The sequence below is a fragment of the Schistocerca americana genome, chromosome 5, assembly GCF_021461395.2.
Source record: "Schistocerca americana isolate TAMUIC-IGC-003095 chromosome 5, iqSchAmer2.1, whole genome shotgun sequence".
NCBI lineage: Eukaryota > Metazoa > Arthropoda > Insecta > Orthoptera > Acrididae > Schistocerca > Schistocerca americana.
In genome coordinates this window covers 125,141,727-125,169,441 of record NC_060123.1, presented here as the reverse complement: position 1 = coordinate 125,169,441, position 27,715 = coordinate 125,141,727, and the positions used below count along the sequence as shown (strand labels likewise).

General features: G+C 50.5%; 38 non-coding genes across 38 annotated transcripts; all 38 read left to right on the top strand.

Annotated features, from left to right (window-relative positions):
- Nucleotides 1-67: 67 nt before the first annotated feature.
- Trnan-guu lies at nucleotides 68-141 on the top strand. Its single transcript has one exon. It is a non-coding gene; the product is annotated as a tRNA-Asn (tRNA).
- Nucleotides 142-830: 689 nt separating this feature from the next.
- Trnat-cgu lies at nucleotides 831-902 on the top strand. Its single transcript has one exon. It is a non-coding gene; the product is annotated as a tRNA-Thr (tRNA).
- A 333-nt stretch (nucleotides 903-1,235) lies between these two features.
- On the top strand, nucleotides 1,236-1,309 carry Trnan-guu. Its single transcript has one exon. It is a non-coding gene; the product is annotated as a tRNA-Asn (tRNA).
- A 689-nt stretch (nucleotides 1,310-1,998) lies between these two features.
- On the top strand, nucleotides 1,999-2,070 carry Trnat-cgu. Its single transcript has one exon. It is a non-coding gene; the product is annotated as a tRNA-Thr (tRNA).
- A 333-nt stretch (nucleotides 2,071-2,403) lies between these two features.
- Nucleotides 2,404-2,477, top strand: Trnan-guu. Its single transcript has one exon. It is a non-coding gene; the product is annotated as a tRNA-Asn (tRNA).
- A 689-nt stretch (nucleotides 2,478-3,166) lies between these two features.
- Trnat-cgu lies at nucleotides 3,167-3,238 on the top strand. Its single transcript has one exon. It is a non-coding gene; the product is annotated as a tRNA-Thr (tRNA).
- A 333-nt stretch (nucleotides 3,239-3,571) lies between these two features.
- On the top strand, nucleotides 3,572-3,645 carry Trnan-guu. Its single transcript has one exon. It is a non-coding gene; the product is annotated as a tRNA-Asn (tRNA).
- A 689-nt stretch (nucleotides 3,646-4,334) lies between these two features.
- Trnat-cgu lies at nucleotides 4,335-4,406 on the top strand. Its single transcript has one exon. It is a non-coding gene; the product is annotated as a tRNA-Thr (tRNA).
- A 333-nt stretch (nucleotides 4,407-4,739) lies between these two features.
- Nucleotides 4,740-4,813, top strand: Trnan-guu. Its single transcript has one exon. It is a non-coding gene; the product is annotated as a tRNA-Asn (tRNA).
- A 689-nt stretch (nucleotides 4,814-5,502) lies between these two features.
- On the top strand, nucleotides 5,503-5,574 carry Trnat-cgu. Its single transcript has one exon. It is a non-coding gene; the product is annotated as a tRNA-Thr (tRNA).
- Nucleotides 5,575-5,907: 333 nt separating this feature from the next.
- Nucleotides 5,908-5,981, top strand: Trnan-guu. Its single transcript has one exon. It is a non-coding gene; the product is annotated as a tRNA-Asn (tRNA).
- Nucleotides 5,982-6,670: 689 nt separating this feature from the next.
- On the top strand, nucleotides 6,671-6,742 carry Trnat-cgu. The gene has a single exon. It is a non-coding gene; the product is annotated as a tRNA-Thr (tRNA).
- Nucleotides 6,743-7,075: 333 nt separating this feature from the next.
- Nucleotides 7,076-7,149, top strand: Trnan-guu. The gene has a single exon. It is a non-coding gene; the product is annotated as a tRNA-Asn (tRNA).
- A 689-nt stretch (nucleotides 7,150-7,838) lies between these two features.
- Nucleotides 7,839-7,910, top strand: Trnat-cgu. The gene has a single exon. It is a non-coding gene; the product is annotated as a tRNA-Thr (tRNA).
- A 333-nt stretch (nucleotides 7,911-8,243) lies between these two features.
- On the top strand, nucleotides 8,244-8,317 carry Trnan-guu. Its single transcript has one exon. It is a non-coding gene; the product is annotated as a tRNA-Asn (tRNA).
- A 689-nt stretch (nucleotides 8,318-9,006) lies between these two features.
- On the top strand, nucleotides 9,007-9,078 carry Trnat-cgu. The gene has a single exon. It is a non-coding gene; the product is annotated as a tRNA-Thr (tRNA).
- A 333-nt stretch (nucleotides 9,079-9,411) lies between these two features.
- Nucleotides 9,412-9,485, top strand: Trnan-guu. The gene has a single exon. It is a non-coding gene; the product is annotated as a tRNA-Asn (tRNA).
- A 689-nt stretch (nucleotides 9,486-10,174) lies between these two features.
- Nucleotides 10,175-10,246, top strand: Trnat-cgu. The gene has a single exon. It is a non-coding gene; the product is annotated as a tRNA-Thr (tRNA).
- A 333-nt stretch (nucleotides 10,247-10,579) lies between these two features.
- Nucleotides 10,580-10,653, top strand: Trnan-guu. Its single transcript has one exon. It is a non-coding gene; the product is annotated as a tRNA-Asn (tRNA).
- Nucleotides 10,654-11,342: 689 nt separating this feature from the next.
- Nucleotides 11,343-11,414, top strand: Trnat-cgu. Its single transcript has one exon. It is a non-coding gene; the product is annotated as a tRNA-Thr (tRNA).
- Nucleotides 11,415-11,747: 333 nt separating this feature from the next.
- Trnan-guu lies at nucleotides 11,748-11,821 on the top strand. Its single transcript has one exon. It is a non-coding gene; the product is annotated as a tRNA-Asn (tRNA).
- A 689-nt stretch (nucleotides 11,822-12,510) lies between these two features.
- Nucleotides 12,511-12,582, top strand: Trnat-cgu. Its single transcript has one exon. It is a non-coding gene; the product is annotated as a tRNA-Thr (tRNA).
- Nucleotides 12,583-12,915: 333 nt separating this feature from the next.
- On the top strand, nucleotides 12,916-12,989 carry Trnan-guu. Its single transcript has one exon. It is a non-coding gene; the product is annotated as a tRNA-Asn (tRNA).
- A 689-nt stretch (nucleotides 12,990-13,678) lies between these two features.
- On the top strand, nucleotides 13,679-13,750 carry Trnat-cgu. The gene has a single exon. It is a non-coding gene; the product is annotated as a tRNA-Thr (tRNA).
- A 333-nt stretch (nucleotides 13,751-14,083) lies between these two features.
- On the top strand, nucleotides 14,084-14,157 carry Trnan-guu. The gene has a single exon. It is a non-coding gene; the product is annotated as a tRNA-Asn (tRNA).
- A 689-nt stretch (nucleotides 14,158-14,846) lies between these two features.
- Trnat-cgu lies at nucleotides 14,847-14,918 on the top strand. Its single transcript has one exon. It is a non-coding gene; the product is annotated as a tRNA-Thr (tRNA).
- A 333-nt stretch (nucleotides 14,919-15,251) lies between these two features.
- Trnan-guu lies at nucleotides 15,252-15,325 on the top strand. Its single transcript has one exon. It is a non-coding gene; the product is annotated as a tRNA-Asn (tRNA).
- A 689-nt stretch (nucleotides 15,326-16,014) lies between these two features.
- Nucleotides 16,015-16,086, top strand: Trnat-cgu. Its single transcript has one exon. It is a non-coding gene; the product is annotated as a tRNA-Thr (tRNA).
- Nucleotides 16,087-16,419: 333 nt separating this feature from the next.
- Nucleotides 16,420-16,493, top strand: Trnan-guu. Its single transcript has one exon. It is a non-coding gene; the product is annotated as a tRNA-Asn (tRNA).
- Nucleotides 16,494-17,182: 689 nt separating this feature from the next.
- Trnat-cgu lies at nucleotides 17,183-17,254 on the top strand. Its single transcript has one exon. It is a non-coding gene; the product is annotated as a tRNA-Thr (tRNA).
- A 333-nt stretch (nucleotides 17,255-17,587) lies between these two features.
- On the top strand, nucleotides 17,588-17,661 carry Trnan-guu. The gene has a single exon. It is a non-coding gene; the product is annotated as a tRNA-Asn (tRNA).
- Nucleotides 17,662-18,350: 689 nt separating this feature from the next.
- On the top strand, nucleotides 18,351-18,422 carry Trnat-cgu. Its single transcript has one exon. It is a non-coding gene; the product is annotated as a tRNA-Thr (tRNA).
- A 333-nt stretch (nucleotides 18,423-18,755) lies between these two features.
- Nucleotides 18,756-18,829, top strand: Trnan-guu. Its single transcript has one exon. It is a non-coding gene; the product is annotated as a tRNA-Asn (tRNA).
- A 6,420-nt stretch (nucleotides 18,830-25,249) lies between these two features.
- Nucleotides 25,250-25,323, top strand: Trnan-guu. The gene has a single exon. It is a non-coding gene; the product is annotated as a tRNA-Asn (tRNA).
- A 689-nt stretch (nucleotides 25,324-26,012) lies between these two features.
- On the top strand, nucleotides 26,013-26,084 carry Trnat-cgu. The gene has a single exon. It is a non-coding gene; the product is annotated as a tRNA-Thr (tRNA).
- A 333-nt stretch (nucleotides 26,085-26,417) lies between these two features.
- Nucleotides 26,418-26,491, top strand: Trnan-guu. Its single transcript has one exon. It is a non-coding gene; the product is annotated as a tRNA-Asn (tRNA).
- A 689-nt stretch (nucleotides 26,492-27,180) lies between these two features.
- On the top strand, nucleotides 27,181-27,252 carry Trnat-cgu. Its single transcript has one exon. It is a non-coding gene; the product is annotated as a tRNA-Thr (tRNA).
- A 333-nt stretch (nucleotides 27,253-27,585) lies between these two features.
- On the top strand, nucleotides 27,586-27,659 carry Trnan-guu. The gene has a single exon. It is a non-coding gene; the product is annotated as a tRNA-Asn (tRNA).
- Nucleotides 27,660-27,715: the final 56 nt, after the last annotated feature.

The window sequence follows — 27,715 nt, the reverse complement described above, 5'->3', positions numbered from 1 at the left end:
TGCGAGATTCCTGCAGAAGGTATACGAATTGCGTTGATATACAGAGCACAAGGGAGCCAAAGTCAAGGCCTCCGTGGCGCAATCGGCTAGCGCGTTCGGCTGTTAACCGAAAGGTTGGTGGTTCGAGCCCACCCGGGGGCGAAATCGTTTTAACCGGCACCGAGGTGAGGGCATACGTCAACTTTGTTAGAGATACACAGCTAGTGTGACAATTTGGCTGCGTTTGAGTGATGCCACAGAGCCTTATACACATTCAGCCAAGTGACACTGTAGGTAAAAACATGGCCCTACACAGACGTTCTGCTGTTTTCCTTTTTATTCGTCATGTGTGACACTGCAGTAGAGGGACGCCCGCTACAAAAGACGTATTCTTTACATTCAATTTCAGCATATACGTCGCGAGTGCCATATGACAGGGCCTGTCTCTCGATGTCGATTTGTATTTGGTGTGTCTTAAGTGTCGGTCTGCAGTAGGCCGCTGTTGGCCGAGCGACGTGCAGTCGCCTTACATGAAGCCCCATGGGCAACGCCAGTGCCACTGTGGACAACAGCGCACTGTAGCCAGAGAGAGGAGCCGAAAGGCGCATTTCGCAGTCGAGCCACGCTATCCCACAAGCTGTGCACTAGGTCAGGATTGTGCAGACCGCTAACTTTTGGTGGGCCGACGCTCGTCGTCGATCGTAAGGGCGAAACATTCAAGAGATTTGGAAAACGGCAATGTGGACACCCCCAGCAGCAGCTGTGTGCCAAGTCCGATATCTGGTCGAGGGCTGCAAGATTCAGTATGATGAAGTAACAATTTGGGGATAGCTCACAAACGCTAAGCTGCCGCCTTCTTAGCTCAGTGGTAGAGCACTGGTCTCGTAAACCAGGGGTCGTGAGTTCGAACCTCACAGAAGGCATTCATTTTTTAAACCTTCCTGCAAGGAGCGGAGCTATCTCGAGCAGCATCTAACACATGGCAGTACACTGAATGAAAGGGATGTTCTACAACCTATGACAAGTATCCTACTGGCCTCAGAGGTTTTCTGAATGCATAGGCAGAACATTGGTTTGTATGCATTTTGTAGTATAATGTCATGCTTGGCGATGTCATTCGTTTACGAGCCTCGCTACAGTGTGCATGCACGTTATCCATGTGAAGAGGCGTAAGCAAATGCTACCATTCTGCGAGATTCCTGCAGAAGGTATACGAATTGCGTTGATATACAGAGCACAAGGGAGCCAAAGCCAAGGCCTCCGTGGCGCAATCGGCTAGCGCGTTCGGCTGTTAACCGAAAGGTTGGTGGTTCGAGCCCACCCGGGGGCGAAATCGTTTTAACCGGCACCGAGGTGAGGGCATACGTCAACTTTGTTAGAGATACACAGCTAGTGTGACAATTTGGCTGCGTTTGAGTGATGCCACAGAGCCTTATACACATTCAGCCAAGTGACACTGTAGGTAAAAACATGGCCCTACACAGACGTTCTGCTGTTTTCCTTTTTATTCGTCATGTGTGACACTGCAGTAGAGGGACGCCCGCTACAAAAGACGTATTCTTTACATTCAATTTCAGCATATACGTCGCGAGTGCCATATGACAGGGCCTGTCTCTCGATGTCGATTTGTATTTGGTGTGTCTTAAGTGTCGGTCTGCAGTAGGCCGCTGTTGGCCGAGCGACGTGCAGTCGCCTTACATGAAGCCCCATGGGCAACGCCAGTGCCACTGTGGACAACAGCGCACTGTAGCCAGAGAGAGGAGCCGAAAGGCGCATTTCGCAGTCGAGCCACGCTATCCCACAAGCTGTGCACTAGGTCAGGATTGTGCAGACCGCTAACTTTTGGTGGGCCGACGCTCGTCGTCGATCGTAAGGGCGAAACATTCAAGAGATTTGGAAAACGGCAATGTGGACACCCCCAGCAGCAGCTGTGTGCCAAGTCCGATATCTGGTCGAGGGCTGCAAGATTCAGTATGATGAAGTAACAATTTGGGGATAGCTCACAAACGCTAAGCTGCCGCCTTCTTAGCTCAGTGGTAGAGCACTGGTCTCGTAAACCAGGGGTCGTGAGTTCGAACCTCACAGAAGGCATTCATTTTTTAAACCTTCCTGCAAGGAGCGGAGCTATCTCGAGCAGCATCTAACACATGGCAGTACACTGAATGAAAGGGATGTTCTACAACCTATGACAAGTATTCTACTGGCCTCAGAGGTTTTCTGAATGCATAGGCAGAACATTGGTTTGTATGCATTTTGTAGTATAATGTCATGCTTGGCGATGTCATTCGTTTACGAGCCTCGCTACAGTGTGCATGCACGTTATCCATGTGAAGAGGCGTAAGCAAATGCTACCATTCTGCGAGATTCCTGCAGAAGGTATACGAATTGCGTTGATATACAGAGCACAAGGGAGCCAAAGTCAAGGCCTCCGTGGCGCAATCGGCTAGCGCGTTCGGCTGTTAACCGAAAGGTTGGTGGTTCGAGCCCACCCGGGGGCGAAATCGTTTTAACCGGCACCGAGGTGAGGGCATACGTCAACTTTGTTAGAGATACACAGCTAGTGTGACAATTTGGCTGCGTTTGAGTGATGCCACAGAGCCTTATACACACTCAGCCAAGTGACACTGTAGGTAAAAACATGGCCCTACACAGACGTTCTGCTGTTTTCCTTTTTATTCGTCATGTGTGACACTGCAGTAGAGGGACGCCCGCTACAAAAGACGTATTCTTTACATTCAATTTCAGCATATACGTCGCGAGTGCCATATGACAGGGCCTGTCTCTCGATGTCGATTTGTATTTGGTGTGTCTTAAGTGTCGGTCTGCAGTAGGCCGCTGTTGGCCGAGCGACGTGCAGTCGCCTTACATGAAGCCCCATGGGCAACGCCAGTGCCACTGTGGACAACAGCGCACTGTAGCCAGAGAGAGGAGCCGAAAGGCGCATTTCGCAGTCGAGCCACGCTATCCCACAAGCTGTGCACTAGGTCAGGATTGTGCAGACCGCTAACTTTTGGTGGGCCGACGCTCGTCGTCGATCGTAAGGGCGAAACATTCAAGAGATTTGGAAAACGGCAATGTGGACACCCCCAGCAGCAGCTGTGTGCCAAGTCCGATATCTGGTCGAGGGCTGCAAGATTCAGTATGATGAAGTAACAATTTGGGGATAGCTCACAAACGCTAAGCTGCCGCCTTCTTAGCTCAGTGGTAGAGCACTGGTCTCGTAAACCAGGGGTCGTGAGTTCGAACCTCACAGAAGGCATTCATTTTTTAAACCTTCCTGCAAGGAGCGGAGCTATCTCGAGCAGCATCTAACACATGGCAGTACACTGAATGAAAGGGATGTTCTACAACCTATGACAAGTATTCTACTGGCCTCAGAGGTTTTCTGAATGCATAGGCAGAACATTGGTTTGTATGCATTTTGTAGTATAATGTCATGCTTGGCGATGTCATTCGTTTACGAGCCTCGCTACAGTGTGCATGCACGTTATCCATGTGAAGAGGCGTAAGCAAATGCTACCATTCTGCGAGATTCCTGCAGAAGGTATACGAATTGCGTTGATATACAGAGCGCAAGGGAGCCAAAGTCAAGGCCTCCGTGGCGCAATCGGCTAGCGCGTTCGGCTGTTAACCGAAAGGTTGGTGGTTCGAGCCCACCCGGGGGCGAAATCGTTTTAACCGGCACCGAGGTGAGGGCATACGTCAACTTTGTTAGAGATACACAGCTAGTGTGACAATTTGGCTGCGTTTGAGTGATGCCACAGAGCCTTATACACACTCAGCCAAGTGACACTGTAGGTAAAAACATGGCCCTACACAGACGTTCTGCTGTTTTCCTTTTTATTCGTCATGTGTGACACTGCAGTAGAGGGACGCCCGCTACAAAAGACGTATTCTTTACATTCAATTTCAGCATATACGTCGCGAGTGCCATATGACAGGGCCTGTCTCTCGATGTCGATTTGTATTTGGTGTGTCTTAAGTGTCGGTCTGCAGTAGGCCGCTGTTGGCCGAGCGACGTGCAGTCGCCTTACATGAAGCCCCATGGGCAACGCCAGTGCCACTGTGGACAACAGCGCACTGTAGCCAGAGAGAGGAGCCGAAAGGCGCATTTCGCAGTCGAGCCACGCTATCCCACAAGCTGTGCACTAGGTCAGGATTGTGCAGACCGCTAACTTTTGGTGGGCCGACGCTCGTCGTCGATCGTAAGGGCGAAACATTCAAGAGATTTGGAAAACGGCAATGTGGACACCCCCAGCAGCAGCTGTGTGCCAAGTCCGATATCTGGTCGAGGGCTGCAAGATTCAGTATGATGAAGTAACAATTTGGGGATAGCTCACAAACGCTAAGCTGCCGCCTTCTTAGCTCAGTGGTAGAGCACTGGTCTCGTAAACCAGGGGTCGTGAGTTCGAACCTCACAGAAGGCATTCATTTTTTAAACCTTCCTGCAAGGAGCGGAGCTATCTCGAGCAGCATCTAACACATGGCAGTACACTGAATGAAAGGGATGTTCTACAACCTATGACAAGTATTCTACTGGCCTCAGAGGTTTTCTGAATGCATAGGCAGAACATTGGTTTGTATGCATTTTGTAGTATAATGTCATGCTTGGCGATGTCATTCGTTTACGAGCCTCGCTACAGTGTGCATGCACGTTATCCATGTGAAGAGGCGTAAGCAAATGCTACCATTCTGCGAGATTCCTGCAGAAGGTATACGAATTGCGTTGATATACAGAGCACAAGGGAGCCAAAGTCAAGGCCTCCGTGGCGCAATCGGCTAGCGCGTTCGGCTGTTAACCGAAAGGTTGGTGGTTCGAGCCCACCCGGGGGCGAAATCGTTTTAACCGGCACCGAGGTGAGGGCATACGTCAACTTTGTTAGAGATACACAGCTAGTGTGACAATTTGGCTGCGTTTGAGTGATGCCACAGAGCCTTATACACACTCAGCCAAGTGACACTGTAGGTAAAAACATGGCCCTACACAGACGTTCTGCTGTTTTCCTTTTTATTCGTCATGTGTGACACTGCAGTAGAGGGACGCCCGCTACAAAAGACGTATTCTTTACATTCAATTTCAGCATATACGTCGCGAGTGCCATATGACAGGGCCTGTCTCTCGATGTCGATTTGTATTTGGTGTGTCTTAAGTGTCGGTCTGCAGTAGGCCGCTGTTGGCCGAGCGACGTGCAGTCGCCTTACATGAAGCCCCATGGGCAACGCCAGTGCCACTGTGGACAACAGCGCACTGTAGCCAGAGAGAGGAGCCGAAAGGCGCATTTCGCAGTCGAGCCACGCTATCCCACAAGCTGTGCACTAGGTCAGGATTGTGCAGACCGCTAACTTTTGGTGGGCCGACGCTCGTCGTCGATCGTAAGGGCGAAACATTCAAGAGATTTGGAAAACGGCAATGTGGACACCCCCAGCAGCAGCTGTGTGCCAAGTCCGATATCTGGTCGAGGGCTGCAAGATTCAGTATGATGAAGTAACAATTTGGGGATAGCTCACAAACGCTAAGCTGCCGCCTTCTTAGCTCAGTGGTAGAGCACTGGTCTCGTAAACCAGGGGTCGTGAGTTCGAACCTCACAGAAGGCATTCATTTTTTAAACCTTCCTGCAAGGAGCGGAGCTATCTCGAGCAGCATCTAACACATGGCAGTACACTGAATGAAAGGGATGTTCTACAACCTATGACAAGTATTCTACTGGCCTCAGAGGTTTTCTGAATGCATAGGCAGAACATTGGTTTGTATGCATTTTGTAGTATAATGTCATGCTTGGCGATGTCATTCGTTTACGAGCCTCGCTACAGTGTGCATGCACGTTATCCATGTGAAGAGGCGTAAGCAAATGCTACCATTCTGCGAGATTCCTGCAGAAGGTATACGAATTGCGTTGATATACAGAGCGCAAGGGAGCCAAAGTCAAGGCCTCCGTGGCGCAATCGGCTAGCGCGTTCGGCTGTTAACCGAAAGGTTGGTGGTTCGAGCCCACCCGGGGGCGAAATCGTTTTAACCGGCACCGAGGTGAGGGCATACGTCAACTTTGTTAGAGATACACAGCTAGTGTGACAATTTGGCTGCGTTTGAGTGATGCCACAGAGCCTTATACACACTCAGCCAAGTGACACTGTAGGTAAAAACATGGCCCTACACAGACGTTCTGCTGTTTTCCTTTTTATTCGTCATGTGTGACACTGCAGTAGAGGGACGCCCGCTACAAAAGACGTATTCTTTACATTCAATTTCAGCATATACGTCGCGAGTGCCATATGACAGGGCCTGTCTCTCGATGTCGATTTGTATTTGGTGTGTCTTAAGTGTCGGTCTGCAGTAGGCCGCTGTTGGCCGAGCGACGTGCAGTCGCCTTACATGAAGCCCCATGGGCAACGCCAGTGCCACTGTGGACAACAGCGCACTGTAGCCAGAGAGAGGAGCCGAAAGGCGCATTTCGCAGTCGAGCCACGCTATCCCACAAGCTGTGCACTAGGTCAGGATTGTGCAGACCGCTAACTTTTGGTGGGCCGACGCTCGTCGTCGATCGTAAGGGCGAAACATTCAAGAGATTTGGAAAACGGCAATGTGGACACCCCCAGCAGCAGCTGTGTGCCAAGTCCGATATCTGGTCGAGGGCTGCAAGATTCAGTATGATGAAGTAACAATTTGGGGATAGCTCACAAACGCTAAGCTGCCGCCTTCTTAGCTCAGTGGTAGAGCACTGGTCTCGTAAACCAGGGGTCGTGAGTTCGAACCTCACAGAAGGCATTCATTTTTTAAACCTTCCTGCAAGGAGCGGAGCTATCTCGAGCAGCATCTAACACATGGCAGTACACTGAATGAAAGGGATGTTCTACAACCTATGACAAGTATTCTACTGGCCTCAGAGGTTTTCTGAATGCATAGGCAGAACATTGGTTTGTATGCATTTTGTAGTATAATGTCATGCTTGGCGATGTCATTCGTTTACGAGCCTCGCTACAGTGTGCATGCACGTTATCCATGTGAAGAGGCGTAAGCAAATGCTACCATTCTGCGAGATTCCTGCAGAAGGTATACGAATTGCGTTGATATACAGAGCACAAGGGAGCCAAAGTCAAGGCCTCCGTGGCGCAATCGGCTAGCGCGTTCGGCTGTTAACCGAAAGGTTGGTGGTTCGAGCCCACCCGGGGGCGAAATCGTTTTAACCGGCACCGAGGTGAGGACATACGTCAACTTTGTTAGAGATACACAGCTAGTGTGACAATTTGGCTGCGTTTGAGTGATGCCACAGAGCCTTATACACACTCAGCCAAGTGACACTGTAGGTAAAAACATGGCCCTACACAGACGTTCTGCTGTTTTCCTTTTTATTCGTCATGTGTGACACTGCAGTAGAGGGACGCCCGCTACAAAAGACGTATTCTTTACATTCAATTTCAGCATATACGTCGCGAGTGCCATATGACAGGGCCTGTCTCTCGATGTCGATTTGTATTTGGTGTGTCTTAAGTGTCGGTCTGCAGTAGGCCGCTGTTGGCCGAGCGACGTGCAGTCGCCTTACATGAAGCCCCATGGGCAACGCCAGTGCCACTGTGGACAACAGCGCACTGTAGCCAGAGAGAGGAGCCGAAAGGCGCATTTCGCAGTCGAGCCACGCTATCCCACAAGCTGTGCACTAGGTCAGGATTGTGCAGACCGCTAACTTTTGGTGGGCCGACGCTCGTCGTCGATCGTAAGGGCGAAACATTCAAGAGATTTGGAAAACGGCAATGTGGACACCCCCAGCAGCAGCTGTGTGCCAAATCCGATATCTGGTCGAGGGCTGCAAGATTCAGTATGATGAAGTAACAATTTGGGGATAGCTCACAAACGCTAAGCTGCCGCCTTCTTAGCTCAGTGGTAGAGCACTGGTCTCGTAAACCAGGGGTCGTGAGTTCGAACCTCACAGAAGGCATTCATTTTTTAAACCTTCCTGCAAGGAGCGGAGCTATCTCGAGCAGCATCTAACACATGGCAGTACACTGAATGAAAGGGATGTTCTACAACCTATGACAAGTATTCTACTGGCCTCAGAGGTTTTCTGAATGCATAGGCAGAACATTGGTTTGTATGCATTTTGTAGTATAATGTCATGCTTGGCGATGTCATTCGTTTACGAGCCTCGCTACAGTGTGCATGCACGTTATCCATGTGAAGAGGCGTAAGCAAATGCTACCATTCTGCGAGATTCCTGCAGAAGGTATACGAATTGCGTTGATATACAGAGCACAAGGGAGCCAAAGTCAAGGCCTCCGTGGCGCAATCGGCTAGCGCGTTCGGCTGTTAACCGAAAGGTTGGTGGTTCGAGCCCACCCGGGGGCGAAATCGTTTTAACCGGCACCGAGGTGAGGACATACGTCAACTTTGTTAGAGATACACAGCTAGTGTGACAATTTGGCTGCGTTTGAGTGATGCCACAGAGCCTTATACACACTCAGCCAAGTGACACTGTAGGTAAAAACATGGCCCTACACAGACGTTCTGCTGTTTTCCTTTTTATTCGTCATGTGTGACACTGCAGTAGAGGGACGCCCGCTACAAAAGACGTATTCTTTACATTCAATTTCAGCATATACGTCGCGAGTGCCATATGACAGGGCCTGTCTCTCGATGTCGATTTGTATTTGGTGTGTCTTAAGTGTCGGTCTGCAGTAGGCCGCTGTTGGCCGAGCGACGTGCAGTCGCCTTACATGAAGCCCCATGGGCAACGCCAGTGCCACTGTGGACAACAGCGCACTGTAGCCAGAGAGAGGAGCCGAAAGGCGCATTTCGCAGTCGAGCCACGCTATCCCACAAGCTGTGCACTAGGTCAGGATTGTGCAGACCGCTAACTTTTGGTGGGCCGACGCTCGTCGTCGATCGTAAGGGCGAAACATTCAAGAGATTTGGAAAACGGCAATGTGGACACCCCCAGCAGCAGCTGTGTGCCAAATCCGATATCTGGTCGAGGGCTGCAAGATTCAGTATGATGAAGTAACAATTTGGGGATAGCTCACAAACGCTAAGCTGCCGCCTTCTTAGCTCAGTGGTAGAGCACTGGTCTCGTAAACCAGGGGTCGTGAGTTCGAACCTCACAGAAGGCATTCATTTTTTAAACCTTCCTGCAAGGAGCGGAGCTATCTCGAGCAGCATCTAACACATGGCAGTACACTGAATGAAAGGGATGTTCTACAACCTATGACAAGTATTCTACTGGCCTCAGAGGTTTTCTGAATGCATAGGCAGAACATTGGTTTGTATGCATTTTGTAGTATAATGTCATGCTTGGCGATGTCATTCGTTTACGAGCCTCGCTACAGTGTGCATGCACGTTATCCATGTGAAGAGGCGTAAGCAAATGCTACCATTCTGCGAGATTCCTGCAGAAGGTATACGAATTGCGTTGATATACAGAGCACAAGGGAGCCAAAGTCAAGGCCTCCGTGGCGCAATCGGCTAGCGCGTTCGGCTGTTAACCGAAAGGTTGGTGGTTCGAGCCCACCCGGGGGCGAAATCGTTTTAACCGGCACCGAGGTGAGGACATACGTCAACTTTGTTAGAGATACACAGCTAGTGTGACAATTTGGCTGCGTTTGAGTGATGCCACAGAGCCTTATACACATTCAGCCAAGTGACACTGTAGGTAAAAACATGGCCCTACACAGACGTTCTGCTGTTTTCCTTTTTATTCGTCATGTGTGACACTGCAGTAGAGGGACGCCCGCTACAAAAGACGTATTCTTTACATTCAATTTCAGCATATACGTCGCGAGTGCCATATGACAGGGCCTGTCTCTCGATGTCGATTTGTATTTGGTGTGTCTTAAGTGTCGGTCTGCAGTAGGCCGCTGTTGGCCGAGCGACGTGCAGTCGCCTTACATGAAGCCCCATGGGCAACGCCAGTGCCACTGTGGACAACAGCGCACTGTAGCCAGAGAGAGGAGCCGAAAGGCGCATTTCGCAGTCGAGCCACGCTATCCCACAAGCTGTGCACTAGGTCAGGATTGTGCAGACCGCTAACTTTTGGTGGGCCGACGCTCGTCGTCGATCGTAAGGGCGAAACATTCAAGAGATTTGGAAAACGGCAATGTGGACACCCCCAGCAGCAGCTGTGTGCCAAATCCGATATCTGGTCGAGGGCTGCAAGATTCAGTATGATGAAGTAACAATTTGGGGATAGCTCACAAACGCTAAGCTGCCGCCTTCTTAGCTCAGTGGTAGAGCACTGGTCTCGTAAACCAGGGGTCGTGAGTTCGAACCTCACAGAAGGCATTCATTTTTTAAACCTTCCTGCAAGGAGCGGAGCTATCTCGAGCAGCATCTAACACATGGCAGTACACTGAATGAAAGGGATGTTCTACAACCTATGACAAGTATTCTACTGGCCTCAGAGGTTTTCTGAATGCATAGGCAGAACATTGGTTTGTATGCATTTTGTAGTATAATGTCATGCTTGGCGATGTCATTCGTTTACGAGCCTCGCTACAGTGTGCATGCACGTTATCCATGTGAAGAGGCGTAAGCAAATGCTACCATTCTGCGAGATTCCTGCAGAAGGTATACGAATTGCGTTGATATACAGAGCACAAGGGAGCCAAAGTCAAGGCCTCCGTGGCGCAATCGGCTAGCGCGTTCGGCTGTTAACCGAAAGGTTGGTGGTTCGAGCCCACCCGGGGGCGAAATCGTTTTAACCGGCACCGAGGTGAGGACATACGTCAACTTTGTTAGAGATACACAGCTAGTGTGACAATTTGGCTGCGTTTGAGTGATGCCACAGAGCCTTATACACATTCAGCCAAGTGACACTGTAGGTAAAAACATGGCCCTACACAGACGTTCTGCTGTTTTCCTTTTTATTCGTCATGTGTGACACTGCAGTAGAGGGACGCCCGCTACAAAAGACGTATTCTTTACATTCAATTTCAGCATATACGTCGCGAGTGCCATATGACAGGGCCTGTCTCTCGATGTCGATTTGTATTTGGTGTGTCTTAAGTGTCGGTCTGCAGTAGGCCGCTGTTGGCCGAGCGACGTGCAGTCGCCTTACATGAAGCCCCATGGGCAACGCCAGTGCCACTGTGGACAACAGCGCACTGTAGCCAGAGAGAGGAGCCGAAAGGCGCATTTCGCAGTCGAGCCACGCTATCCCACAAGCTGTGCACTAGGTCAGGATTGTGCAGACCGCTAACTTTTGGTGGGCCGACGCTCGTCGTCGATCGTAAGGGCGAAACATTCAAGAGATTTGGAAAACGGCAATGTGGACACCCCCAGCAGCAGCTGTGTGCCAAGTCCGATATCTGGTCGAGGGCTGCAAGATTCAGTATGATGAAGTAACAATTTGGGGATAGCTCACAAACGCTAAGCTGCCGCCTTCTTAGCTCAGTGGTAGAGCACTGGTCTCGTAAACCAGGGGTCGTGAGTTCGAACCTCACAGAAGGCATTCATTTTTTAAACCTTCCTGCAAGGAGCGGAGCTATCTCGAGCAGCATCTAACACATGGCAGTACACTGAATGAAAGGGATGTTCTACAACCTATGACAAGTATTCTACTGGCCTCAGAGGTTTTCTGAATGCATAGGCAGAACATTGGTTTGTATGCATTTTGTAGTATAATGTCATGCTTGGCGATGTCATTCGTTTACGAGCCTCGCTACAGTGTGCATGCACGTTATCCATGTGAAGAGGCGTAAGCAAATGCTACCATTCTGCGAGATTCCTGCAGAAGGTATACGAATTGCGTTGATATACAGAGCACAAGGGAGCCGAAGGCAAGGCCTCCGTGGCGCAATCGGCTAGCGCGTTCGGCTGTTAACCGAAAGGTTGGTGGTTCGAGCCCACCCGGGGGCGAAATCGTTTTAACCGGCACCGAGGTGAGGACATACGTCAACTTTGTTAGAGATACACAGCTAGTGTGACAATTTGGCTGCGTTTGAGTGATGCCACAGAGCCTTATACACATTCAGCCAAGTGACACTGTAGGTAAAAACATGGCCCTACACAGACGTTCTGCTGTTTTCCTTTTTATTCGTCATGTGTGACACTGCAGTAGAGGGACGCCCGCTACAAAAGACGTATTCTTTACATTCAATTTCAGCATATACGTCGCGAGTGCCATATGACAGGGCCTGTCTCTCGATGTCGATTTGTATTTGGTGTGTCTTAAGTGTCGGTCTGCAGTAGGCCGCTGTTGGCCGAGCGACGTGCAGTCGCCTTACATGAAGCCCCATGGGCAACGCCAGTGCCACTGTGGACAACAGCGCACTGTAGCCAGAGAGAGGAGCCGAAAGGCGCATTTCGCAGTCGAGCCACGCTATCCCACAAGCTGTGCACTAGGTCAGGATTGTGCAGACCGCTAACTTTTGGTGGGCCGACGCTCGTCGTCGATCGTAAGGGCGAAACATTCAAGAGATTTGGAAAACGGCAATGTGGACACCCCCAGCAGCAGCTGTGTGCCAAATCCGATATCTGGTCGAGGGCTGCAAGATTCAGTATGATGAAGTAACAATTTGGGGATAGCTCACAAACGCTAAGCTGCCGCCTTCTTAGCTCAGTGGTAGAGCACTGGTCTCGTAAACCAGGGGTCGTGAGTTCGAACCTCACAGAAGGCATTCATTTTTTAAACCTTCCTGCAAGGAGCGGAGCTATCTCGAGCAGCATCTAACACATGGCAGTACACTGAATGAAAGGGATGTTCTACAACCTATGACAAGTATTCTACTGGCCTCAGAGGTTTTCTGAATGCATAGGCAGAACATTGGTTTGTATGCATTTTGTAGTATAATGTCATGCTTGGCGATGTCATTCGTTTACGAGCCTCGCTACAGTGTGCATGCACGTTATCCATGTGAAGAGGCGTAAGCAAATGCTACCATTCTGCGAGATTCCTGCAGAAGGTATACGAATTGCGTTGATATACAGAGCACAAGGGAGCCAAAGTCAAGGCCTCCGTGGCGCAATCGGCTAGCGCGTTCGGCTGTTAACCGAAAGGTTGGTGGTTCGAGCCCACCCGGGGGCGAAATCGTTTTAACCGGCACCGAGGTGAGGGCATACGTCAACTTTGTTAGAGATACACAGCTAGTGTGACAATTTGGCTGCGTTTGAGTGATGCCACAGAGCCTTATACACATTCAGCCAAGTGACACTGTAGGTAAAAACATGGCCCTACACAGACGTTCTGCTGTTTTCCTTTTTATTCGTCATGTGTGACACTGCAGTAGAGGGACGCCCGCTACAAAAGACGTATTCTTTACATTCAATTTCAGCATATACGTCGCGAGTGCCATATGACAGGGCCTGTCTCTCGATGTCGATTTGTATTTGGTGTGTCTTAAGTGTCGGTCTGCAGTAGGCCGCTGTTGGCCGAGCGACGTGCAGTCGCCTTACATGAAGCCCCATGGGCAACGCCAGTGCCACTGTGGACAACAGCGCACTGTAGCCAGAGAGAGGAGCCGAAAGGCGCATTTCGCAGTCGAGCCACGCTATCCCACAAGCTGTGCACTAGGTCAGGATTGTGCAGACCGCTAACTTTTGGTGGGCCGACGCTCGTCGTCGATCGTAAGGGCGAAACATTCAAGAGATTTGGAAAACGGCAATGTGGACACCCCCAGCAGCAGCTGTGTGCCAAATCCGATATCTGGTCGAGGGCTGCAAGATTCAGTATGATGAAGTAACAATTTGGGGATAGCTCACAAACGCTAAGCTGCCGCCTTCTTAGCTCAGTGGTAGAGCACTGGTCTCGTAAACCAGGGGTCGTGAGTTCGAACCTCACAGAAGGCATTCATTTTTTAAACCTTCCTGCAAGGAGCGGAGCTATCTCGAGCAGCATCTAACACATGGCAGTACACTGAATGAAAGGGATGTTCTACAACCTATGACAAGTATTCTACTGGCCTCAGAGGTTTTCTGAATGCATAGGCAGAACATTGGTTTGTATGCATTTTGTAGTATAATGTCATGCTTGGCGATGTCATTCGTTTACGAGCCTCGCTACAGTGTGCATGCACGATATCCATGTGAAGAGGCGTAAGCAAATGCTACCATTCTGCGAGATTCCTGCAGAAGGTATACGAATTGCGTTGATATACAGAGCACAAGGGAGCCAAAGTCAATGCCTCCGTGGCGCAATCGGCTAGCGCGTTCGGCTGTTAACCGAAAGGTTGGTGGTTCGAGCCCACCCGGGGGCGAAATCGTTTTAACCGGCACCGAGGTGAGGACATACGTCAACTTTGTTAGAGATACACAGCTAGTGTGACAATTTGGCTGCGTTTGAGTGATGCCACAGAGCCTTATACACATTCAGCCAAGTGACACTGTAGGTAAAAACATGGCCCTACACAGACGTTCTGCTGTTTTCCTTTTTATTCGTCATGTGTGACACTGCAGTAGAGGGACGCCCGCTACAAAAGACGTATTCTTTACATTCAATTTCAGCATATACGTCGCGAGTGCCATATGACAGGGCCTGTCTCTCGATGTCGATTTGTATTTGGTGTGTCTTAAGTGTCGGTCTGCAGTAGGCCGCTGTTGGCCGAGCGACGTGCAGTCGCCTTACATGAAGCCCCATGGGCAACGCCAGTGCCACTGTGGACAACAGCGCACTGTAGCCAGAGAGAGGAGCCGAAAGGCGCATTTCGCAGTCGAGCCACGCTATCCCACAAGCTGTGCACTAGGTCAGGATTGTGCAGACCGCTAACTTTTGGTGGGCCGACGCTCGTCGTCGATCGTAAGGGCGAAACATTCAAGAGATTTGGAAAACGGCAATGTGGACACCCCCAGCAGCAGCTGTGTGCCAAATCCGATATCTGGTCGAGGGCTGCAAGATTCAGTATGATGAAGTAACAATTTGGGGATAGCTCACAAACGCTAAGCTGCCGCCTTCTTAGCTCAGTGGTAGAGCACTGGTCTCGTAAACCAGGGGTCGTGAGTTCGAACCTCACAGAAGGCATTCATTTTTTAAACCTTCCTGCAAGGAGCGGAGCTATCTCGAGCAGCATCTAACACATGGCAGTACACTGAATGAAAGGGATGTTCTACAACCTATGACAAGTATTCTACTGGCCTCAGAGGTTTTCTGAATGCATAGGCAGAACATTGGTTTGTATGCATTTTGTAGTATAATGTCATGCTTGGCGATGTCATTCGTTTACGAGCCTCGCTACAGTGTGCATGCACGTTATCCATGTGAAGAGGCGTAAGCAAATGCTACCATTCTGCGAGATTCCTGCAGAAGGTATACGAATTGCGTTGATATACAGAGCACAAGGGAGCCAAAGTCAAGGCCTCCGTGGCGCAATCGGCTAGCGCGTTCGGCTGTTAACCGAAAGGTTGGTGGTTCGAGCCCACCCGGGGGCGAAATCGTTTTAACCGGCACCGAGGTGAGGGCATACGTCAACTTTGTTAGAGATACACAGCTAGTGTGACAATTTGGCTGCGTTTGAGTGATGCCACAGAGCCTTATACACATTCAGCCAAGTGACACTGTAGGTAAAAACATGGCCCTACACAGACGTTCTGCTGTTTTCCTTTTTATTCGTCATGTGTGACACTGCAGTAGAGGGACGCCCGCTACAAAAGACGTATTCTTTACATTCAATTTCAGCATATACGTCGCGAGTGCCATATGACAGGGCCTGTCTCTCGATGTCGATTTGTATTTGGTGTGTCTTAAGTGTCGGTCTGCAGTAGGCCGCTGTTGGCCGAGCGACGTGCAGTCGCCTTACATGAAGCCCCATGGGCAACGCCAGTGCCACTGTGGACAACAGCGCACTGTAGCCAGAGAGAGGAGCCGAAAGGCGCATTTCGCAGTCGAGCCACGCTATCCCACAAGCTGTGCACTAGGTCAGGATTGTGCAGACCGCTAACTTTTGGTGGGCCGACGCTCGTCGTCGATCGTAAGGGCGAAACATTCAAGAGATTTGGAAAACGGCAATGTGGACACCCCCAGCAGCAGCTGTGTGCCAAATCCGATATCTGGTCGAGGGCTGCAAGATTCAGTATGATGAAGTAACAATTTGGGGATAGCTCACAAACGCTAAGCTGCCGCCTTCTTAGCTCAGTGGTAGAGCACTGGTCTCGTAAACCAGGGGTCGTGAGTTCGAACCTCACAGAAGGCATTCATTTTTTAAACCTTCCTGCAAGGAGCGGAGCTATCTCGAGCAGCATCTAACACATGGCAGTACACTGAATGAAAGGGATGTTCTACAACCTATGACAAGTATTCTACTGGCCTCAGAGGTTTTCTGAATGCATAGGCAGAACATTGGTTTGTATGCATTTTGTAGTATAATGTCATGCTTGGCGATGTCATTCGTTTACGAGCCTCGCTACAGTGTGCATGCACGTTATCCATGTGAAGAGGCGTAAGCAAATGCTACCATTCTGCGAGATTCCTGCAGAAGGTATACGAATTGCGTTGATATACAGAGCACAAGGGAGCCAAAGTCAAGGCCTCCGTGGCGCAATCGGCTAGCGCGTTCGGCTGTTAACCGAAAGGTTGGTGGTTCGAGCCCACCCGGGGGCGAAATCGTTTTAACCGGCACCGAGGTGAGGACATACGTCAACTTTGTTAGAGATACACAGCTAGTGTGACAATTTGGCTGCGTTTGAGTGATGCCACAGAGCCTTATACACATTCAGCCAAGTGACACTGTAGGTAAAAACATGGCCCTACACAGACGTTCTGCTGTTTTCCTTTTTATTCGTCATGTGTGACACTGCAGTAGAGGGACGCCCGCTACAAAAGACGTATTCTTTACATTCAATTTCAGCATATACGTCGCGAGTGCCATATGACAGGGCCTGTCTCTCGATGTCGATTTGTATTTGGTGTGTCTTAAGTGTCGGTCTGCAGTAGGCCGCTGTTGGCCGAGCGACGTGCAGTCGCCTTACATGAAGCCCCATGGGCAACGCCAGTGCCACTGTGGACAACAGCGCACTGTAGCCAGAGAGAGGAGCCGAAAGGCGCATTTCGCAGTCGAGCCACGCTATCCCACAAGCTGTGCACTAGGTCAGGATTGTGCAGACCGCTAACTTTTGGTGGGCCGACGCTCGTCGTCGATCGTAAGGGCGAAACATTCAAGAGATTTGGAAAACGGCAATGTGGACACCCCCAGCAGCAGCTGTGTGCCAAATCCGATATCTGGTCGAGGGCTGCAAGATTCAGTATGATGAAGTAACAATTTGGGGATAGCTCACAAACGCTAAGCTGCCGCCTTCTTAGCTCAGTGGTAGAGCACTGGTCTCGTAAACCAGGGGTCGTGAGTTCGAACCTCACAGAAGGCATTCATTTTTTAAACCTTCCTGCAAGGAGCGGAGCTATCTCGAGCAGCATCTAACACATGGCAGTACACTGAATGAAAGGGATGTTCTACAACCTATGACAAGTATTCTACTGGCCTCAGAGGTTTTCTGAATGCATAGGCAGAACATTGGTTTGTATGCATTTTGTAGTATAATGTCATGCTTGGCGATGTCATTCGTTTACGAGCCTCGCTACAGTGTGCATGCACGTTATCCATGTGAAGAGGCGTAAGCAAATGCTACCATTCTGCGAGATTCCTGCAGAAGGTATACGAATTGCGTTGATATACAGAGCACAAGGGAGCCAAAGTCAAGGCCTCCGTGGCGCAATCGGCTAGCGCGTTCGGCTGTTAACCGAAAGGTTGGTGGTTCGAGCCCACCCGGGGGCGAAATCGTTTTAACCGGCACCGAGGTGAGGGCATACGTCATCTTTGTTAGAGATACACAGCTAGTGTGACAATTTGGCTGCGTTTGAGTGATGCCACAGAGCCTTATACACATTCAGCCAAGTGACACTGTAGGTAAAAACATGGCCCTACACAGACGTTCTGCTGTTTTCCTTTTTATTCGTCATGTGTGACACTGCAGTAGAGGGACGCCCGCTACAAAAGACGTATTCTTTACATTCAATTTCAGCATATACGTCGCGAGTGCCATATGACAGGGCCTGTCTCTCGATGTCGATTTGTATTTGGTGTGTCTTAAGTGTCGGTCTGCAGTAGGCCGCTGTTGGCCGAGCGACGTGCAGTCGCCTTACATGAAGCCCCATGGGCAACGCCAGTGCCACTGTGGACAACAGCGCACTGTAGCCAGAGAGAGGAGCCGAAAGGCGCATTTCGCAGTCGAGCCACGCTATCCCACAAGCTGTGCACTAGGTCAGGATTGTGCAGACCGCTAACTTTTGGTGGGCCGACGCTCGTCGTCGATCGTAAGGGCGAAACATTCAAGAGATTTGGAAAACGGCAATGTGGACACCCCCAGCAGCAGCTGTGTGCCAAATCCGATATGTGGTCGAGGGCTGCAAGATTCAGTATGATGAAGTAACAATTTGGGGATAGCTCACAAACGCTAAGCTGCCGCCTTCTTAGCTCAGTGGTAGAGCACTGGTCTCGTAAACCAGGGGTCGTGAGTTCGAACCTCACAGAAGGCATTCATTTTTTAAACCTTCCTGCAAGGAGCGGAGCTATCTCGAGCAGCATCTAACACATGGCAGTACACTGAATGAAAGGGATGTTCTACAACCTATGACAAGTATTCTACTGGCCTCAGAGGTTTTCTGAATGCATAGGCAGAACATTGGTTTGTATGCATTTTGTAGTATAATGTCATGCTTGGCGATGTCATTCGTTTACGAGCCTCGCTACAGTGTGCATGCACGTTATCCATGTGAAGAGGCGTAAGCAAATGCTACCATTCTGCGAGATTCCTGCAGAAGGTATACGAATTGCGTTGATATACAGAGCACAAGGGAGCCAAAGTCAAGGCCTCCGTGGCGCAATCGGCTAGCGCGTTCGGCTGTTAACCGAAAGGTTGGTGGTTCGAGCCCACCCGGGGGCGAAATCGTTTTAACCGGCACCGAGGTGAGGACATACGTCAACTTTGTTAGAGATACACAGCTAGTGTGACAATTTGGCTGCGTTTGAGTGATGCCACAGAGCCTTATACACATTCAGCCAAGTGACACTGTAGGTAAAAACATGGCCCTACACAGACGTTCTGCTGTTTTCCTTTTTATTCGTCATGTGTGACACTGCAGTAGAGGGACGCCCGCTACAAAAGACGTATTCTTTACATTCAATTTCAGCATATACGTCGCGAGTGCCATATGACAGGGCCTGTCTCTCGATGTCGATTTGTATTTGGTGTGTCTTAAGTGTCGGTCTGCAGTAGGCCGCTGTTGGCCGAGCGACGTGCAGTCGCCTTACATGAAGCCCCATGGGCAACGCCAGTGCCACTGTGGACAACAGCGCACTGTAGCCAGAGAGAGGAGCCGAAAGGCGCATTTCGCAGTCGAGCCACGCTATCCCACAAGCTGTGCACTAGGTCAGGATTGTGCAGACCGCTAACTTTTGGTGGGCCGACGCTCGTCGTCGATCGTAAGGGCGAAACATTCAAGAGATTTGGAAAACGGCAATGTGGACACCCCCAGCAGCAGCTGTGTGCCAAATCCGATATCTGGTCGAGGGCTGCAAGATTCAGTATGATGAAGTAACAATTTGGGGATAGCTCACAAACGCTAAGCTGCCGCCTTCTTAGCTCAGTGATGCAGTCGGGCTTGAGTAGCCGTGCGGCGCGGACGTGCTGTTTACGTCCTCGCCGCGTCCAGCAGCTTAGCGGAGAAGGCGAGTATTGTGCTAGCGGCGCAGCGTTCATCGTACACAGACAACGTTGACATGGCTCATTCTTTACGAAAGTCGACAGTAAAGTTCACGTTCGAGAACCGCTATGCCCGACCAAAGGCGCTTGAAGTTGAACGTTTTTTGAGAGAGGTAGTGAAATTAGATCCAAACGAACTATTTGGTATTCATCTTTCGATAGTGGCAAGTGTTGTCTATGTGAAACTTATCAATGACGATTGCTGTGACCGACTGATTCGGACTTCGGGAGGCTCTTATAAGTTCCTTCACTCCGATGGCAATGTAGGGACTGTCCTTGTGGAACCAGCGGGCATTGGAATCAGAACGGTACGTGTCTTTGAATTACCATTTGAGGTGACTGCCCACCAAGTAACTTCGGCCCTGCAACACTATGGGACGGTCCTCGCCCATACAGAGGAGAAGTGGTTGAGCTTTGAGACGTACCCTGTTCTTAATGGTGTCCGTCAAGTGAGAATCGACCTTCAGAAACATATCCCCTCCTACGTATACATTTGTGGCTGCAGAGCGATCGTCATGTATGATGGACAACCTCGTACATGCTCTGGTTGTGGAAAGGAAGGTCACGTACGATCGGAGTGTCTACAACGACGAATTGCACAATTGCCTGTGGGCGAGAACCTCGATCCGCAGCGGTCACAAGCTATGCCACTTACGTATGTCGCGGCAGCGCGAGGAGCTGCGGTGCCATTCCCCGCTGTTACCGATCCTCCCGCGGCATCACAGGAGCCGGCCATGCTGCAGGATGCCCCGGTGGTAGACCAATCTGTGCGGCCGGCTTCAGACGCCCCCAGTCCGGATGTCACCGCGCATGTGGAACCTCCGCGGACGGAAGTGATGGACGTGGTCTCTGACGTGACGCCCGACGCGGGAGCGGACTCCGAAACACCTAGTGTGGGACAATCTCAACCTTCAGACGCGGAGGAAGCCCATACTTCTCGTCACCAACAAAAGAAGCGCAAGAAACAACGTATCGCGCCCCCAGATGCCGGCGAAGCAGCTCGCCCATATCGTGAAAAAGCCACACGGATTGCACAAACGCAGCGCGGCACTCCGGCGACGAGTTCTGTAATAGACCAGACCCCTACGCAGCGAGAGGCCAGCCCCCCTGGTCACTGTGGCGTTGACGCCTGCAGTGCGACCCCCATGGATGTGAGTACGACGCGACCCCTTGAACTATGTGCTGAGCCGAATCGAAACCTTCCGAACTTGCTCGGCCCCGTCCCTGTGCATAATGAAGTCAATTGGGCTGATGATGTTGAGTTTGACGCTCAGGATTCCGGATCGACGGACAAACCACTGGCCGTGGACGACACCCATGGTACCATGGGTAACGCATCACGACCAGGATCAAGTGAGCCTTTCGACGCCTCGGAGAAAGGACAGCGACCCTAAAAGCAGAAGGTGTCGCGGAGTTGTGTCCAATGAACCCTCAACAGGCGTATCGCATAGCGACAATAAACATTAATAAAATCAGCAGTGCTCGTAAACTGCAGCTTCTCAGTGACATGTTACGAGCGGCGGAAGTCGATATCGCCCTGTTACAAGAGGTCAGGGAGTCGGATCTCCAGTCCTTGCGCACATATACCGCTCACGTCCATCCTGGTACCGCACACGAATTGGGCACTGCCATCTTAACCAAAGAGGGTCTCGAAGTTACGGACGTCGCTTTTCTACCTTCGGCGAGAGGTACAGCGCTTACGCTCGCTGGCGTCCGCATTATTAATGTCTACGCTCCATCTGGCTCAAGCAATAGAGGCGCCCGCTCGGAATTCTATAGGACTGACATAATGCCCCTGTTCGCGGGCAGGTACGATCACGTCGTGTTCGGGGGTGACTTCAACTGCGTGCTGTCACCCCGCGACCAGACGCCGAACTACAACACATGCCCGGAGCTCTCTGCCATTATACGTGACATGGCCTTGCTGGACACATGGACCTGCCTTCACGGAGACACGCCGGGGTTCACGTACTTCACGGCTACATCAGCGAGCCGCCTGGACCGCATATATACGTCGCGCGGGCTTCGTCTCAGTCTTCGGCAGTCGGAACTCTGGCCGACGATCTTTTCAGATCATTTAGCGTATATCTGCACCATCACTCTGGCGCGCCAGGCAACCTATCGCGGCAGAGGCTTGTGGAAATTGAATGTCGCTGTTCTGCAGGATCGTGATTGCCGTGTACAAGTCACCGACACCTGGACGAAATGCTTACGTCGCACACATGCCTATCAGTCGGTGCTCCTCTGGTGGCTACATTGCGCCAAACCGGCCTTGAGGAGGACACTAATGAACTACTCCCGCGAGAGGATGCAATGGTACAATGACACGGTGGAATTTTACTTTAGTGTACTCCGTGACATGTACAACCGTCCCGCACAACGGCCGGTTAGTCTTGTAGAAATCAACCGCGTCAAAGCCAAACTGTTGCATCTCATGCGCCACAAGATGGACGGCACAGTCATTCGAGCACGGCTGGGATATGAGGTCGCGCACGAACGACCCTCATTGCACCACGTGGTAGGGGAAAAGCGGCAGTATACACGGAAACTCATCACGGAACTTAGGACGGTGGACGGCCGGCGGTTAACCACACAGGCCGAGATCAAAAAAGGGTTCGTGGAGTACTATGCCAGTCTGTACTCGCAGAAGACACCAGATCGAGAGGCACTTACTGACATACTCACGGCCCTGCCGCGCCGACTCGATCGCGCCACTGTTGATGCACTGCAGGAAGATGTGACGGAAGAGGAAGTGGCGACGGCTTTGGCAAAGGGTCGCAAGAATAAATCCCCTGGGCCCGATGGACTGCCTATAGAATTCTACAGAGAATTTCAAAGTATCCTAACGCCGATGTTGAGACAGTTGTGCCAGGAGCTACTCAATCCTGATGTGGCAGTCCCTCGCGAATTTACGCAGGGACTAATCATTCCAGTCCCGAAGACATCTTCCGGATACTCTGTGCATCAATTCCGGCCGATAACACTGCTTAACAGTGATTACAAAATCTTTGCACGACTCCTGGCCCTTCGCTTCCGACCGGCCCTTACACAGTTAACGGGAAAAGACCAGACTGGAGTCGGTGACAATCGCGCTATTCATATGGCGTTATGCGACTACCGTGATCTGATATCCATCGCAGATGCGTGTCGAATGCAGGGTGCCATGCTTGCTGTCGACTTAGAAAAAGCCTTTGATGCAGTCGGCCATGACTTTCTCCGCGAAACAATGCGTGCGATGAGTGTTCCACAACGGCTCCTTGCGTCTGTCTTGCGGCTTCTTCATGGATCAGAGTCAATGATCTTAGTAAACGGACTTTTAGCAGGACCCGTACAGATACACTGCTCTGTCAGACAGGGGTGTCCCCTCTCCATGAGCTTGTTTGCCCTCGCGATTGAGCCGCTGTTGGTTCAACTCCACACAACGCTACGGGGCGTCACCGTGCGAGATGATAAATTTGTGTACCGGGCTTACGCGGATGATGTCGTCATTTTAGTACGTTCAAACGCAGAGGTTGACATGGCAATAGCTCTGATTGAGAGATACGGCAAAGCGGCAGGTGCACAGCTCAACAGGCGGAAATCGGGAATTATGCACATTGGACGCGGGTTACCCGCGCAACCAGAAAGCCGCATTAAAGTGCTTACAGAGTTGAAATGTTTGGGAGTAACGTACACTAAGAATATGCGCCGCACGATCGCTCTCAACTACAAACGCCTCTTGCACAATATCCGCGCCAGTATCCGACTACACACCTTACGGTCCCTCGATGCGCTGCAAAAGGTCGAATTCGTTAACGCCTACCTGGTGTCGAAGATTATATATATAGCGCGAATATTTCCCATGCCGCGGGCGACAGCGGACAGGCTCCAGGCAGTCTTCGGCCATTACGTGAACCACGGCCATCTCTTTAAAGTAAGTAACGCGACGCTCACTCTCCCGCTGACAGCTGGCGGCCTCGGACTCATCAATGTCTACGTCAAGGCCTTGGCTTTGTTCGTGCGACTGACGCTATGGCATTGGAAACGCGACCACAACCGTCTGATCTCCTTCCTCCTGACGGAAATCGTGCCACACAACCTGGACCCGCCGATCGATATTCACCACATCCCACCGGCCTTGTGTCACTGCCGTACTTTTCTGCTGGACTACAGTTACCTGCGGAAGATGCTGCGCATTGACGACCTGCCCGCAGTCCGCAGTGTGTACGGCACCCTCATGTTGCGACAGCGACGGAATGTGGTCGAAAGCAAATATCCTCGGTACGACTGGACTGCGGTCTGGTGCAATATCCACCCCCCTAACTTACCGACGGCGGCGCGGGCCACATGGTACTATTACGTGAATCGTAAATACCCGACGCAGTCACGTCTGAACCAGATTCATCTCGCGTCATCGCCGCTGTGCCCGACGTGCCAACTGCAAGATACGGACCTCCACCGGCTGGTTTGCGGGGCTGCAAAGGACGTGTGCCAACTGCTTTGTCGCCTATTGGCCTTCATCCAACGCACGGCGCCGCACGCCATTTCAATGATGTCCCTACTCTGCCCTGATGATAACCAGTACCCGCGAACGAAGAGACATGCAGTACATTGGTTAATGGGGATAACTGTGTACTACCTATTCAGCACGTCGGAGCATGACGTAGGCGAGTACAGATCATTCTTGGAGAACCAACACTCGATACTGAAGCGAACACAGACATACCGCAAACATTATGCCAATTTTCTTATGAAGGTGTTTGAAGACTTTCTGGTGAACCGTTGACGCTAGGCATGAGCAGTTAGTCTATATATCGCTGTATGGAGATGGTGGTATCTACACATGTAACAATTGTGTAACGATACACAACGAATCAATGCAAAAAAAAAAAAAAAAAAAAAAAAAAAGGACCTCACCGAATTCACCGGTTATCAATTTGCATCGAGAAGACGGCCTAGCGTCCGGAAGGTCGGAAAGTCTACCTCACCTCCCAACTGTCCCCAGCGGACATGCGATTCCGGAAGGGAACCATATGATTTTGGCCCAGGAGGGGCATCATAATTTTGTTGTTATAAAAAAAAAAAAAAAAAAAAAAAAAAAAAAAAATGGATAAGGCATCGGTCTCCTAAACCGGGGATTGTGGGTTAAAATAAAAAAAATATAAAAAAAAAAAAAAAAAAAGTCGTAGAGCAAAAAAAAAAAAAAAAAAAAAAAAAAAAAAAAAAAAAAAGTGGTAGAGCACTGGTCTCGTAAACCAGGGGTCGTGAGTTCGAACCTCACAGAAGGCATTCATTTTTTAAACCTTCCTGCAAGGAGCGGAGCTATCTCGAGCAGCATCTAACACATGGCAGTACACTGAATGAAAGGGATGTTCTACAACCTATGACAAGTATTCTACTGGCCTCAGAGGTTTTCTGAATGCATAGGCAGAACATTGGTTTGTATGCATTTTGTAGTATAATGTCATGCTTGGCGATGTCATTCGTTTACGAGCCTCGCTACAGTGTGCATGCACGTTATCCATGTGAAGAGGCGTAAGCAAATGCTACCATTCTGCGAGATTCCTGCAGAAGGTATACGAATTGCGTTGATATACAGAGCACAAGGGAGCCAAAGTCAATGCCTCCGTGGCGCAATCGGCTAGCGCGTTCGGCTGTTAACCGAAAGGTTGGTGGTTCGAGCCCACCCGGGGGCGAAATCGTTTTAACCGGCACCGAGGTGAGGGCATACATCAACTTTGTTAGAGATACACAGCTAGTGTGACAATTTGGCTGCGTTTGAGTGATGCCACAGAGCCTTATACACATTCAGCCAAGTGACACTGTAGGTAAAAACATGGCCCTACACAGACGTTCTGCTGTTTTCCTTTTTATTCGTCATGTGTGACACTGCAGTAGAGGGACGCCCGCTACAAAAGACGTATTCTTTACATTCAATTTCAGCATATACGTCGCGAGTGCCATATGACAGGGCCTGTCTCTCGATGTCGATTTGTATTTGGTGTGTCTTAAGTGTCGGTCTGCAGTAGGCCGCTGTTGGCCGAGCGACGTGCAGTCGCCTTACATGAAGCCCCATGGGCAACGCCAGTGCCACTGTGGACAACAGCGCACTGTAGCCAGAGAGAGGAGCCGAAAGGCGCATTTCGCAGTCGAGCCACGCTATCCCACAAGCTGTGCACTAGGTCAGGATTGTGCAGACCGCTAACTTTTGGTGGGCCGACGCTCGTCGTCGATCGTAAGGGCGAAACATTCAAGAGATTTGGAAAACGGCAATGTGGACACCCCCAGCAGCAGCTGTGTGCCAAATCCGATATCTGGTCGAGGGCTGCAAGATTCAGTATGATGAAGTAACAATTTGGGGATAGCTCACAAACGCTAAGCTGCCGCCTTCTTAGCTCAGTGGTAGAGCACTGGTCTCGTAAACCAGGGGTCGTGAGTTCGAACCTCACAGAAGGCATTCATTTTTTAAACCTTCCTGCAAGGAGCGGAGCTATCTCGAGCAGCATCTAACACATGGCAGTACACTGAATGAAAGGGATGTTCTACAACCTATGACAAGTATTCTACTGGCCTCAGAGGTTTTCTGAATGCATAGGCAGAACATTGGTTTGTATGCATTTTGTAGTATAATGTCATGCTTGGCGATGTCATTCGTTTACGAGCCTCGCTACAGTGTGCATGCACGTTATCCATGTGAAGAGGCGTAAGCAAATGCTACCATTCTGCGAGATTCCTGCAGAAGGTATACGAATTGCGTTGATATACACAGCACAAGGGAGCCAAAGTCAATGCCTCCGTGGCGCAATCGGCTAGCGCGTTCGGCTGTTAACCGAAAGGTTGGTGGTTCGAGCCCACCCGGGGGCGAAATCGTTTTAACCGGCACCGAGGTGAGGGCATACGTCAACTTTGTTAGAGATACACAGCTAGTGTGACAATTTGGCTGCGTTTGAGTGATGCCACAGAGCCTTATACACATTCAGCCAAGTGACACTGTAGGTAAAAACATGGCCCTACACAGACGTTCTGCTGTTTTCCTTTTTATTCGTCATGTGTGACACTGCAGTAGAGGGACGCCCGCTACAAAAGACGTATTCTTTACATTCAATTTCAGCATATACGTCGCGAGTGCCATATGACAGGGCCTGTCTCTCGATGTCGATTTGTATTTGGTGTGTCTTAAGTGTCGGTCTGCAGTAGGCCGCTGTTGGCCGAGCGACGTGCAGTCGCCTTACATGAAGCCCCATGGGCAACGCCAGTGCCACTGTGGACAACAGCGCACTGTAGCCAGAGAGAGGAGCCGAAAGGCGCATTTCGCAGTCGAGCCACGCTATCCCACAAGCTGTGCACTAGGTCAGGATTGTGCAGACCGCTAACCTTTGGTGGGCCGACGCTCGTCGTCGATCGTAAGGGCGAAACATTCAAGAGATTTGGAAAACGGCAATGTGGACACCCCCAGCAGCAGCTGTGTGCCAAATCCGATATCTGGTCGAGGGCTGCAAGATTCAGTATGATGAAGTAACAATTTGGGGATAGCTCACAAACGCTAAGCTGCCGCCTTCTTAGCTCAGTGGTAGAGCACTGGTCTCGTAAACCAGGGGTCGTGAGTTCGAACCTCACAGAAGGCATTCATTTTTTAAACCTTCCTGCAAGGAGCGGAGCTATCTCGAGCAGCATCTAACACATGGCAGTACACTGAATGAAAGGGATGTTCTACAACCTATGACAAGTATTCTACTGGCCTCAGAGGTTTTCTGAATGCATAGGCAGAACATTGGTTTGTATGCATTTTGTAGTATAATGTCATGCTTGGCGATGTCATTCGTTTACGAGCCTCGCTACAGTGTGCATGCACGATATCCATGTGAAGAGGCGTAAGCAAATGCTACCATTCTGCGAGATTCCTGCAGAAGGTATACGAATTGCGTTGATATACAGAGCACAAGGGAGCCAAAGTCAATGCCTCCGTGGCGCAATCGGCTAGCGCGTTCGGCTGTTAACCGAAAGGTTGGTGGTTCGAGCCCACCCGGGGGCGAAATCGTTTTAACCGGCACCGAGGTGAGGACATACGTCAACTTTGTTAGAGATACA